At 37.9% G+C, this 12,601-nt stretch overlaps 1 pseudogene; it reads right to left on the bottom strand.

Annotated features, from left to right (window-relative positions):
• Nucleotides 1-2,393: 2,393 nt before the first annotated feature.
• Nucleotides 2,394-12,601, bottom strand: part of LOC122230299 — a 60,926-nt pseudogene continuing 50,718 nt past the window's right edge.

The following is a 12,601-nucleotide window of genomic DNA, read 5'->3' as shown; positions in this document are numbered from 1 at the left end:
AACTCCAAATTAAGGGGGCAGCTTAATGATTTCCCCTATTCACTAGTTTCAATATGCACAAGCCCATGAAAGAAAAACAATCTTGGATGTAAGAATAAAATTGTTTGATTCATTCTTTTATTTTTAACATTTATTTCTTTATTTTGAGAGAGAGAGAAAGAGACAGACAGACAGACAGCATGGGTGAGGGAGGGGCAGAAAGAGAATCCCAAACAGGCTCCATGCTGTCATCACAGAGCCAGACCCGGGGCTGGATCTTACGAACCGTGAGATCATGACCTGAGCCGAAATCAAGAGTCACTGCTTAACCACTGAGTCACCCAGGAACCCCAATGTTTGATTCATTCTTAAAACATATATCTCAGTTACTTAGTTGCTTAGTTTCTGAAACTTCAATAAACAAGTTATGTGAAATAATTGAATGCCAATATAGAGCTCATGCTCTCTCTCTCTCTCTCTCTCTCTCTTTTTTTTTTTCTTTACTTTTTTGTTTCCAGATTGCTGATTTCTGACTCAATTACCAAAGCAGAAGTTCTCAAGTAAACACAGAGAATACTAGTCCAGGACATGTTCCACAAAAATATGGTCTTTGGATAAGAATTTTGTGTATCTCTCCCTTGGAGATTCAGAAAATATATCAACATAGTAAAGGATCTGAGAAATCTTACAATAAAGAAAGGAATTTCTATGTGAAAAGACACTGGTAATTTTACATATAACTTCTATTAAGTGTGAAATTATGTTCTACACAACACACTTTGGATAATACCTCAGAACATAACAAACAGTGCAGAGAAGAAAACATGGAACAGCAGGCAGAAAGGTTGATAATTAATTTATTCAGTGTTCTTTTTCTCATAGATCAAAATATTATCTAATAATATTTTCAAATATAAAAATATTTGAAACATATTCTACAAAATTTCTATATTAATTTTTACATTAACAATTATTCTTTTTTTTCCCTAAAATATTAATCAGATCATGGCTACATTTTTTAAGAGCAGTCTCAGACCTAACTTTATTGCTCATTCTGGGCAATGGGAACAAATTAGTTAGCATGAAGGCATTAACAGCACAAGAAGAAACAAATGCTATGAGGTGCTAATTTGCATTTTCTAGAAACACTCAGTGTATTATAGTAAGCTCTCTGCTGTCTGTCCGGCCCAACTTCCCTACCTCTACCCTCCCAACACCACACAGATGCGCTGTCTATGAGCACATCTCTCAGTGCTGCCAAAATGTAAACACACTCAGTTGGTAGCAGATGTTTTCCCGGAAAGATCGTACACTGGAGTTGTTTCACTGTGGGTTCCATGTTAGTTTTCTCCACGATTGGGCATAGGGTCATTGTGTTCAAATAGATCATTTGTCTCTCAGATACAGAACAATAATGGTAGATGCAAGCTCACCTGTTTGGCATTTACCATGTGCACATAAATAGAAATGTTTCTTAAGTCTCTGCCAAGAAGTCAAATTAAAATATATATATGGGCCTTTAATGCACTCTAAGTCCTTATTTGCTGAGCTCTGCAAAGCTAAAACATAGGTTTAGGTAAAAGAAAACTAAGCATTCTCAGCTTTTCTATGGCCATCACTGTAATGCAATCTTGAGGATTGTTATAATAATTGCCTGTATTCATAGTTCTTAGTGCTTTTTTTCAATATCCTAGGCCTTCATTTATGTGGCAATTTAATTTTGTAGACACTGATGGCATGTTTTTCTTATGTGAGTTTATAAACTCATTTGATATGTATGTATTTGCAAATCTTCATGGTAGGTAAAATCTAAAAATACTTCATCTTATAATGGTTACGCTTATTCAAAATTTATGAAGTAATACTACTTATTAGGCACTCTACTAAACATGAGGTTTCCTTGGAAGAGACATACAAGAAAACAAGTAATCAGATCCTTCGGTAACAAGTATTCTATTTCTAGAGTTCCCACAGAGTTCAGGAAGCAAAAAGGAGGCCAGGCAGAGGACACAGGCTACATGGGGCATGGTTTATAGTCAGGTGGTAAAATCAAGACAAGCAATACTCCACTATCAAAGAACTAAAGAACACAAACTAGCTGCATTTTTCTTTTTTTTTTTTCTTTTCTTTTCTTTTCTTTTTTTTTTTTTTTTTAGTAATCTGAACGGTAGGGTCTGAGAAACTATTATCCCATAAAATGGAATTCAAGTCCTGCTTATGGACATTATATCACTTTCACCCCCACTCCTAACCAGAATCATTTAAAAAAATTTTTTAATGTATATTTTTAAGAGAGTGTGTGAGCAGGGGAGGGGCAGAGAGAAGGAGACACAGAATCCAAAGCAGGCTCCAGGCTCTGAGCTGTCAGCACAGAGCCCGACGGGGGGCTTGAACCCACAAACTGTGAGATCATGACCTGAGCCAAAGTCAGATGCTTAACCAACTGAGCCACCTAGGTGCCCCCTAACCAGAACCATTTTTGAATTATAAGTTTAAATAAAACTGAAGTCCTCCCTAAATCAAATACCTACTACCAAGGCCAAATAACTGCAGACCTACTGAAATTATCCACTGAATAAGATTCTCCACTTCCAAATATCTCTGTTAATATTAATATCTACTTTGTTTCCAGCTAGATGGAATGCACCATAAAAAAAAAAGTCTTGTACTTATCTCCAAGTAATGATTTTTAACAATGATTTATTTTTATCACTTTGATACATTTCTAAATTGTCATGACTTTTAAGTTTGATTTTGGGATGGTCACAGAATTTGAAAATATACCTGGTCAAACTTTCCAAGATACAGAATGTGAGCCTTCTTTTATTACCTCTCATTCAGTGACCTCACTTTGCTTCATGGGCTTCTGTTTTTATGTCCTTATCTAAAATGTGTTTCTGAGGATTTTTCTTCAGTCTTCTTCTTCTTTTATTTGTTTTTCCGCCTCACTTGTAAATTTTATTGTTCCTGGAGACAGGAAGGCAGGTAGCCCTCACCCTGTACAGAGAGTGTCCCATGTTCTCACTTCTTCCTGATGCAGTTGATGGGGAGCTTTGTGTGCCAGGAGAAGGGGAAGGCCAGACACTGACAGACACCACACAGGCCAAGAGCAGGGGGAAGGAGTCCAGGCAGCTGGGGGCCAGGACCTGGTGAATCAGCAAGTTCAGCAGGTTGTAGTCTGCGAAGGACATCTGGTTGCCCGAGATGAAGGCTTGGCTGGCCCCCTGGTTCTGGGACAGTGGGATCTCAAAAAGCTTCATGTGCTCTGCTCATGCCTTTATATACTTCTCCTTGCCTGCCTTGTAGTTGTGTAGATAAAGACAAGGTATTTGCAGCAAAGATCCTCCACAATGTCTTTCAGCACATACACCAGAGTCATCTCCCACTGGTCTTTCTCATAGAGCCCAAGGGAGCAGCTTTCAGATGGTATTGGATTGGTTCAGGATAAGATCTCCATCCTGAAACTCAGGAAGCTGCCCATACAAACTGGAGGCCTTGAGTGAGTCCTGCAGCCAGGCTTCCTTGGTCACCACTTCTATCTTCCAGCTCTGGCCCTGGCCAGCCAGCAGCATGGGCATGGCCTTGTAGCACCCATGAATAGGGAAGGAGACAATGGTGTAGGGCAGTGGTTGTAATACAGGCTGCAGCTGGGGTGGCAGAACTCTTCTGTTCTCTTTTTATTTTTTTTAACTATCTATCTATCTATCTATCTATCTATCTATCTATCTATCTATTTTTGAGATAGAGAGATAGAGAATTCCAAGCAGGCTCCACACTGTCAGCACAGAGCCCAATATAGGGGGTGGGGGTGGGGTTTGAACTCACCAACCATGAGACCATGACCTGAGCCGAAATCAAGACTCATTCATGTAACCAACTGAGCCACCCAGGCACCCTTTTTCCCTCTTCTTTTATCTCTACACCTCTAGATATCTTACCTATTCTGATGCTTTCTAAACTGGCACATGTATGGATATGTGGGGATAACAAATTTAAGGAATCTATTCAGAGAAAAAATATGCATATTCATGTCATATTCATAATATAGGTTCCCTTTAAAACACAGTTCAAAGTGGTTTTAATGCAAATAGTGTATTGGGCACATGTTCCCAGGGAGTGGAAGCGAGGAAACAGGGTGCCAGAGACAGAATGCTTGTGTCCCTCCAAAATCCATATGTTGAAATCTAATCCTCAATTTAACGGTATTTGGAGGTGGGGACTTTGGGAAGTGATTACATCATGAGGGTGGAGCCATCATGAATGGGATTAGTCCTTATAGGAGAAGGGCCCCAGAATGCTTCCTGACCTTCTACACCATGTGATTACATAACAAGAAGATGGCTGTCTTTGAACCAGGAGGCAGGCCCTCAGCAGACACCCAATCTGGCGGTGCTTTGTTCTTGGATATCTCACCCTCCAGAACTATGAAAAGTAAAGATGAAAAGTTTATTATTCATAAGCCACATAGTCTATTGTATTTTGTTATAGCAGACTGAATAGAGTAAGACATAGGGAAAGCATAACAGGAAAGATGAGAACTATATAAAGATGTGTTTTCAAATTGTTTCTGTGGAGACTGAGTGCTCAGTCCCACCTGGACTGAGGAAATTTAGAAGCATCTCAAAATTCAAGGAATGTAAAGAAGAAGCAATTATGCATCAGACTCTATCCTCCATTGAGAGTTTCTCCATGAGTGATAAACTTCCTGAACTTTTGGTTAGCATAAATGAATTCTCAGGTAGCTCCCACAGATGTCCCAAGGCATGTGCCAGAAAAGCACCCAAGCAGTATGCAAGAAGCAATGCATGCTTAATATTAGGCACAGTCTGTGCAGTATTGTTTGCTAAATCAATTACTAGCATGAGACATGAGGCAGGGAAGAAATGAGGCAGTGCACAAGGTATTTAATCTAATGTACCACTTGTATAGGCTGGTAACCTCCATTAATTCCAATCCATAACCAATCCAAATTGTCAGATGGCTGTAAGCTTTACAGAAGAGGATTAATTTGGCAACTTTAGTCCTATCATCTGTAAACCATTCCAAATCATAATTGGTATTCATCATCTCCTTCTTAGAATTCCCTCACTTCAGCTAATGTGGGTTTCTTGACTAAGAGGTGACCCAAATCTTCAAGGAGTTTGAGCACTTAGTTGACTTATCCATAGTGGACTCTGATTGCTGCAATTTTCCACTCAGATTTATTTCTGAGGACTGAAGCAACAAGAGACACCCCATGAATCTTCTGGGTCCCAGACATACCTCCTCCTTCCCCATTGTATAGCACCAAATCTATCTCTTTGTCAAGTTTAGGGTCAATTTCCCCTGCCAAAATCATAACGCATTGGCATGAGCAGCCCAACTCAATGAGGTAGTAATCTTAGCTTCAGGTTCAGTGGGATTTTTATTGTGTCCGCTGGAAGAAACATTCCCACATTAGAAATCAAGACTTCTCATCTAACAGAGTCTGAATTGTGGATACCAGAAACAAAGATTTCTAAAATAGACTGACAGGAGTAATAGTAAAAGGAACAGGAAAAGTACCAATGGTACTTTTATTACTTGATAACAAGACTGGAAGTCTAGATGTTAGGGACACAACATTATATATTGGCCATTAGTTTAATGGATATTACACATCTTAAAAGATAGCATACCAAAACTGCATGGTGTCTTAGCTCTGAGCTGTCATTTTACAGAGGAGTTAAGAGGTCCTTCTATTATCACATTAACACTTTATGGTGATACAGTGTGGAGTAAAACAAGTAGAGTCAGTGGTAATGGAAATGCATGCATTACCTCACCTTGTTTGCCATAAAATTGGCTTGTTAGTGCAAGGAAATTTTGATGATCCTATTCTAATGAATTAGGAGTTTTTTAAGACCCTGGATGATAAGGTTGGTGAAGTACTGAATGTAGGAAAGCAAATCCATACCCAGAATTATGTTAATTCTGCTAAGTTTAAATTATTGTCTCCTCTTGAAGGATCTAATTTGGAAGGGTCCAATAACTTCACCATGTATCATTTCAATATGCCTTCAAATTGCTCAACTTGAGTGTGTACCATATTGAGGGCCCACAATGGTTGCTACAATTGATAGGTTGTACATTCAGCAGTGGCAATAGTTACTCAGCCTTAGTGAGAAGGAACCCACACTGTTGGGCCCATGCATAGTTCCATCTCAGCCACCACAGACAACTTGTTCATGGGTGCATTGTACAAACACTGTACTGGCTGAGAAATGAGTTGACGCTCATCAGTAGGATGGGTCATCTTGTCCACCTAGTAGTTGACATATTCTTCTGGGACAGAGGTTTTTTGTCTCTGTCAAACATGAGATACACAATAATCTAAATCTATCTGAAAGTAATACTCCAGACTTCCTTTTTTTCTATGTTCCGATCTTTGTCCTTCTAGGTTCCTATTCAACTAGTTAAATCATGTGTCACTTTGATACAGAATGAATGACCAAGCATACTACTCCCAACTCTGCTCACCGGGAGGGTTCCCTCTTACCACTGTCCTGTAGGACCACGCTCGGATTGTGCTGAAGTACAGCAGATGTACATTTTCAGAATCCACTAAAGCTGACTTATCAGAGAATTAGACCTGAATTTTCCCTCTCTGTCAGTTGGTCCGAGGGAACCCCCTAGGAAGCCATAGATGTGAGCTGAGGGATAAACAACAGTTCAACAGAAATAATTGATATGGAATTCTGTGCCATAAGTATAACTTATGCACCCTAGACTGACTTAGGTTCTATCCTGGATCATTTGGTGAATCAAAATAGTATACTGGTATCATATAACAGGTATAGGGGAAATAGCAGTTTTAAGAAAAAATAGGATTAAATGACTATTGTTAAACATCATAACTGATACTCTAGAAAAATACAACAAATGGCTATTGCTAATTAACAGTCAACTAAAAAGATAAAGAAAGGGACCCCTTGAGAGTTCACACAGATGTATTCTTCCTCTGAGAAGGGAAAAAGAGAAAGCTGAGGACTAATCCAAAACTTATTATGTGAATAGCCCAGCTCCAAAAGAAGGTAAAACTCTCAAACAAGGAAGCTTGTTTTTTTTTTAATTTTTAAAAAGTTTTTATTTATTTTTGAGGCAGAGAGAGACAGAGCATGAGCAGGGGAGGGGCAGAGCGAGGGAGACACAGAATCCGAAGCAGGCTCCAGATCTGAGCTGTCAGCACAGAGCCAGACACGGGGCTTGAACTCACCAAATGAGAGATCATGAGCTGAGCTAAAGTTGGACACCTAATTGACTGAGCCACCCAGGTGCCCCTCAAGGAAGCTTGTTTTATCAAAAAGGGAGCCATGTTTGGGGAAGAAATTTCAGGGACACATAGAGTGACACATCCCCAAATACTGAACTCATAGCTGCCAAAGTGTTCAATAGCAACATAAGGCTAATGACTATTGACTTGGGTAGCAGGGCTCAAGACTGTTCTTCTTTAACAGTTTGGGGCAGAGGGAACTTTCATAGTCAATAATCAGTGGTGTCTACGCAGGAAGAAGCTCAGGGCTACAGACAAAAAGGCCTGGTCTAGTCCTGGCTCTCTCACTTATTTGCTCTGAAATCTCTAATTTTCAAATTATCTGTTAACTAGAGAGTGTAATACCCTCATAGAGTCTGACACATAGATATGCTAAGATGTGATGACTGACAAAAATTAATTAAATAGGAGAAGGATTTGTGATATACTATACACTGAAGGTACTTGATAGGAAGAAATATTGTAAAAGACCTATTTTCTCATAACAAAATATACAAACCTTAACATATATATTAACATATGTTCATAGCAAAACAGAATATAGAACCCTTGATTTTCCATGGTAAATTTATATATTTATACTATTAAATAATGTATAGTTTATTATGCATGGTTTAAACTTAATAAAAGTAGAATTATACTTTTATGTATCATTTACTACTGGATTTTTCTCTTAGTATGATATGGCCTAAATTGGTGTTGATACATATAGCACTATTTGATTCATTTTCACTACTATTTAGTATTCTGTTACATGAACGCAAATTTTAAAATCCCGTCTGTTGGAGTATTCAGATGAAAGAATAATTTTCAGACAACATCCTGCCTCCAGCTTCCCAGATGCAGAGCCGAAGCTTCTCTGCATGTGTCAAGATGCACTCTATGTGCACACCTGTACGTCTCAGGTCACAAAGTTCTCTTAATTACAGGTTGATGCTCCAGGTAAACATTTTCCTTACAACAAACATTTAATTCCACTTCACTCCAAAGGAAACAGGGTATTTCAAGGAGAAGATGCACTCAGGGTGGCTAGGACCCTGACTGTATTAAATGATAGCTATTACAGATTTCAGTGTAGTTTTCTATTACTCTTGGCTTATCAACCCTTCAGGAACTTGTATCTTTTTGTTTCTTTAATCACATTTCTTGACACTTAAGTTTTATGACCCAAATAGTATGTTCTAGCCATACTAAAACTTTTTAACACCATCATTTTCCTATTTCCTCTGGTTTACTCCTCCTAGCTAGAACACCCTTCCTGACACCCACTACATATTAGCTGGCTAGAATCTATTTATCATTTGGGTCCCAGCTCAAACATCAATTCATATTTCCTATATCAAAGCACTGTCCAAACTTTATTATTATTACATATTTAACTTTATATCTACTTTTGCAAACTGATGACAGCTTGGGGACAGAGATTGTACTGTACCAGTTCTGTTATGACTAGGGTGCCTCTCATAGTATCCAACACATAGTACGTCCGTGATACTTTTAATGCACAAATTATTTAACTACTATATTTAACTGAATCCAAGGCAAACATATTTTAATATTCTAACAAGTCTAAAGTCAGAGTGCTACTTAGCATTTAGTGTTTATAGCGTAATTGGAAGATTTGTTTTGTTTTAATTTCACCTAAAGTAACAGAGTCTTACAGTTGAGGATATATTTGATTTTACAAAAAGATGGTAATTAATGACGAAAATTCATGGAGTTGGAAATTATCTTCTCAATGTAGCGTTTGACGTTTAATAAATGATAAGTGTACTAGAGATGTGCAATGAGTTAGTTATTAGCCATCAATTAGTGTTGACCAGATCTTTTCTGTCTCATTTGTATTCTCAAGAGAAGTCGCTTAACTGTTTCCTTCATGCTGCATTAGCTTGTTCTTATTCCACAAATTGCTACAATGCAAAATTTGATCTGCAGGATCTCAAAATACCTTGTTGATAGGCATTATATATTAATATCACCTGGTTGTCCACAATGAAAATCTTTACAGCTTGAGAAAGAAACCTGTTAGCTCTAGCCAGGCAAGAAGTACATTCTTTACAGAGCTTAACCCTTAAAATGTAAAGTGTGCTTCCATATATAATCAAAAATAGAAACACTAGTATGTAGTAAAATAATTGTTACAAAGTAAACAATTTTGGGTTTATCCATTTTTAAAATCAATTATCAAATTCTTTTTTTTTAATTTTTTTAACGTTTATTTATTATTGAGAGACAGAGAGAGACAGAGCATGAGGAGGGGAGGGGCAGAGAGAGGAGGAGACACAGAATCCGAAGCGGGCTCCAGGCTCTGAGCTGTCAGCACAAAGCCCATTATGGGGCTTGAACTCACGAACCGTGAGATCATGACCTGAGTCGAAGTTGGACGCCTAACCAACTAAGCCACCCGGGTGCCCCTTATCAAATTCTTAAAAAACAAAACAAAACAAAACAAAACAAAAACTGTGTTCCTATCATGCTGGCTGTTTTCCTAGTGAGTAATCTAGCATTGGCCAAAAACTTCAGGCCACAAACACCTGTCCTTTCTGAGTGAAAGGACAAAAGATGTTCCACCATGTATTTAAATCTAAACTCCTTCTTTTTCATCAGCAAGTAGAACTCCATTATATATATATATATATATATATATATATATATATATATATATATATATAATGTGGTGTATATATAAACCACATGTTCTTTATTCATTCATTGATAGAACTCAAGGGCATTAGGCTAAGAAAAATAAGTCAGAGAAAGAAAGATATCATATGATTTCACTCATATGCGGAATTTAAGAAACACAACAGATGAACATAGGGGAAGGGAAGGAAAAATAAGATACAAACACAGAGGGAGGCAAAACACAGGAGACTCTTAAATACAGAGAACAAACTGAGGGTTGCTGGAGGGAGGTGGGGGATGGGTTAAGTGGGTGATGGGCATTAAGGAGGACACTTTCTAAGATGAGCACTGGGTGTCATATGTGAGAGATGAATCACTGGGATCTACTCCTGAAGCCAAGACGACACTGTATTTAACCAACTTGAATTAAACAAAAATAATGTAAACTCCTTTATTTGCAATTATGAGTAAAAAAAAAAATTAGAAACCACCTGCCAATTACACAGAATGCCTGTCTTTTCATCTCAAGGGGAGGTGTTATGGACAACTTTTTAGGTACAAAACCACTTGCCCATACTGACTTTGTAGATGTTCCAGGACACAGGGCCCTTAGTAATGCCTTGTTCTAAAATCTAGACTTCCAGGGCTCAGTGGGCAGGAAGTCTGGTTTTCTTATTCTGAGCTACTGCTGCCAAGCTAGCGCTCCCTTCTTTGGCCTTGGCCTCCAGACTTTTCTGAACAGTCAGACACCAGGTGTTGAGTCCTAATTCTGGCTTTAAGAACAAAGTTCGGACTCATAAACATTAGCTCCTGCTCTCTTCTTTACTCTGCCCTTGTGATCAGGTGACCTCACTGAGGAGCCTGTTTTGGGATTTTCAGGATGATCATGAGTATGACAAATATATCTCGGCCTCCTGAGTCTAATTTAGACCTGATCTTTGTTGCTTTTATTTCAATGCCTGTATCAAATATTCATATGATTAGAGGTTTGACATTATGGACAGTTACATGACAAAATACAGTAAGATCCTCCTTCCTGACTCAGGGAGAATGTGGAAGTCATGGGGATTAACCTTGTTTTGAACACATGCTCTGGAAGACTAACATTCGAATGAATCTTGATGCCAAAATAAAATGCAGGTATCCAAGTAGTGGAAATTCCCATCCCCTCCCATCTCATTTAGACATAAAGTCAGTCCTACAAGTGTGTTCCCTCCACACCTGGATACTTCTATGGCTCACTTTCTCTTCATCTTCTGTTCTTTTCCTAAATATCACAGTCTCAGTGGGCCTTTTTTATTAAATTATATTAAATTTATACCTATTTCACTTTCCTGCCTTATTTTTTACCCCCAACACTCTTCACTATTTGATACCTATATGTTACTTACTTTTCACTTACTCTCTACTTCTCTTTCTAGAATATTAAGTTTGGGAAGGCAGAAGGTCCTGCTTCTATTATTCACTTTTCTCAGCATTTAAAACTGTATGGCACATAGCAGGTGCTCAAACAGAAGTTTTTGAGGGGGGGGATTTTTCTTAATGTTTCTTTATTTTTGAAAGAGAGAGAGTATGCACTCACGTGAGCAGGAGAGGGACAGACAGAGGGGGACAGAGGATCTGAAGCAGGTTCTGTGCTGACAGCAAAGAGCCTGACGTGGGGCTCAAACTAACAAGAGCCGTGAGATCATAACCTGAGCTATGTTTATATGCTTAACTGACTGAACCACTTAGGTGCCCTGGGGAAGAAACATTTTAAAAATATTTGAAGATTTAGAGTTACCATGGACACTCAGGTCCATAATTTTGATTGCCAAAAAAGAGACTGAAGTGGGAAAATATCCTATGTCTAATTCAACAAGCTCATTATTTATGACTAAAATTCATAACTTTATATATAGGAATTCAGTATAACATTGGATGCTTATTTTTAAAAAGTATCAAAAGCTGCAAATTTTAAAATACTGAGCTCACCTTTCACACTTTCCTAAGTTTATTATGCCATAATGATAATGATAAATTCATTCACTTGTTCACTCTTTTAATATAAGGTTGTAAAGTGCCTCCTCTCTGTCAAACATTTTCAACAATCTCATGGTACCACTGGTCACTTTGATTTATCATAGGTCACCTTATCAAACAAAACAACAACAAACAGTAGAGAGATACTTTCTCATTTTGGTTACACAACTTTGCTATGCAAATAAGACAAAATAAAGTTTGTTAACCACAGCAGTACCTATTTCATCTTCATTCATAATGTCAGATATGCACTTCCAAGTGTATCTAAAACATAGGAGTCTTCTAACTTTTTTTAAATAGGACTCCTACTAAAGAAAGAACATAGGATTGCTTCTCAGACTGGGGGACAGTGTGCTGCACTTCCCATCAATTTACACATATGTAAAAACCTGTGCCCACATGAATGGTTTTGGTTATGTTTCTTTTCTAATTTTAATTTTGTTATTCTCGATTATAAGTTTTACTAGGAAAAGATCTTCATATATTTTCAACTAATACAGTTAAAGGAAACTTTTTCAACCAGATCCAGTTATGAACATAATTTTCATGACACAAATGAATAAAGTTAGTGTATCTTAGGGAAAACTAAAGAAAGAGGAAGAAATGAAACATTTCTTTTTCATTTTTTACCCCAAGAAACCTCCTTTCTTCACACAATGCTTGGTTTCAGGGAGGCTCCAGTAT

Source organism: Panthera leo, chromosome A1 (genome assembly GCF_018350215.1).
Source record: "Panthera leo isolate Ple1 chromosome A1, P.leo_Ple1_pat1.1, whole genome shotgun sequence".
Taxonomy (NCBI): Eukaryota; Metazoa; Chordata; class Mammalia; order Carnivora; family Felidae; genus Panthera; species Panthera leo.
Note: the sequence above shows the minus strand (reverse complement) of the source record. Positions and strands in the feature narration are given on the sequence as shown.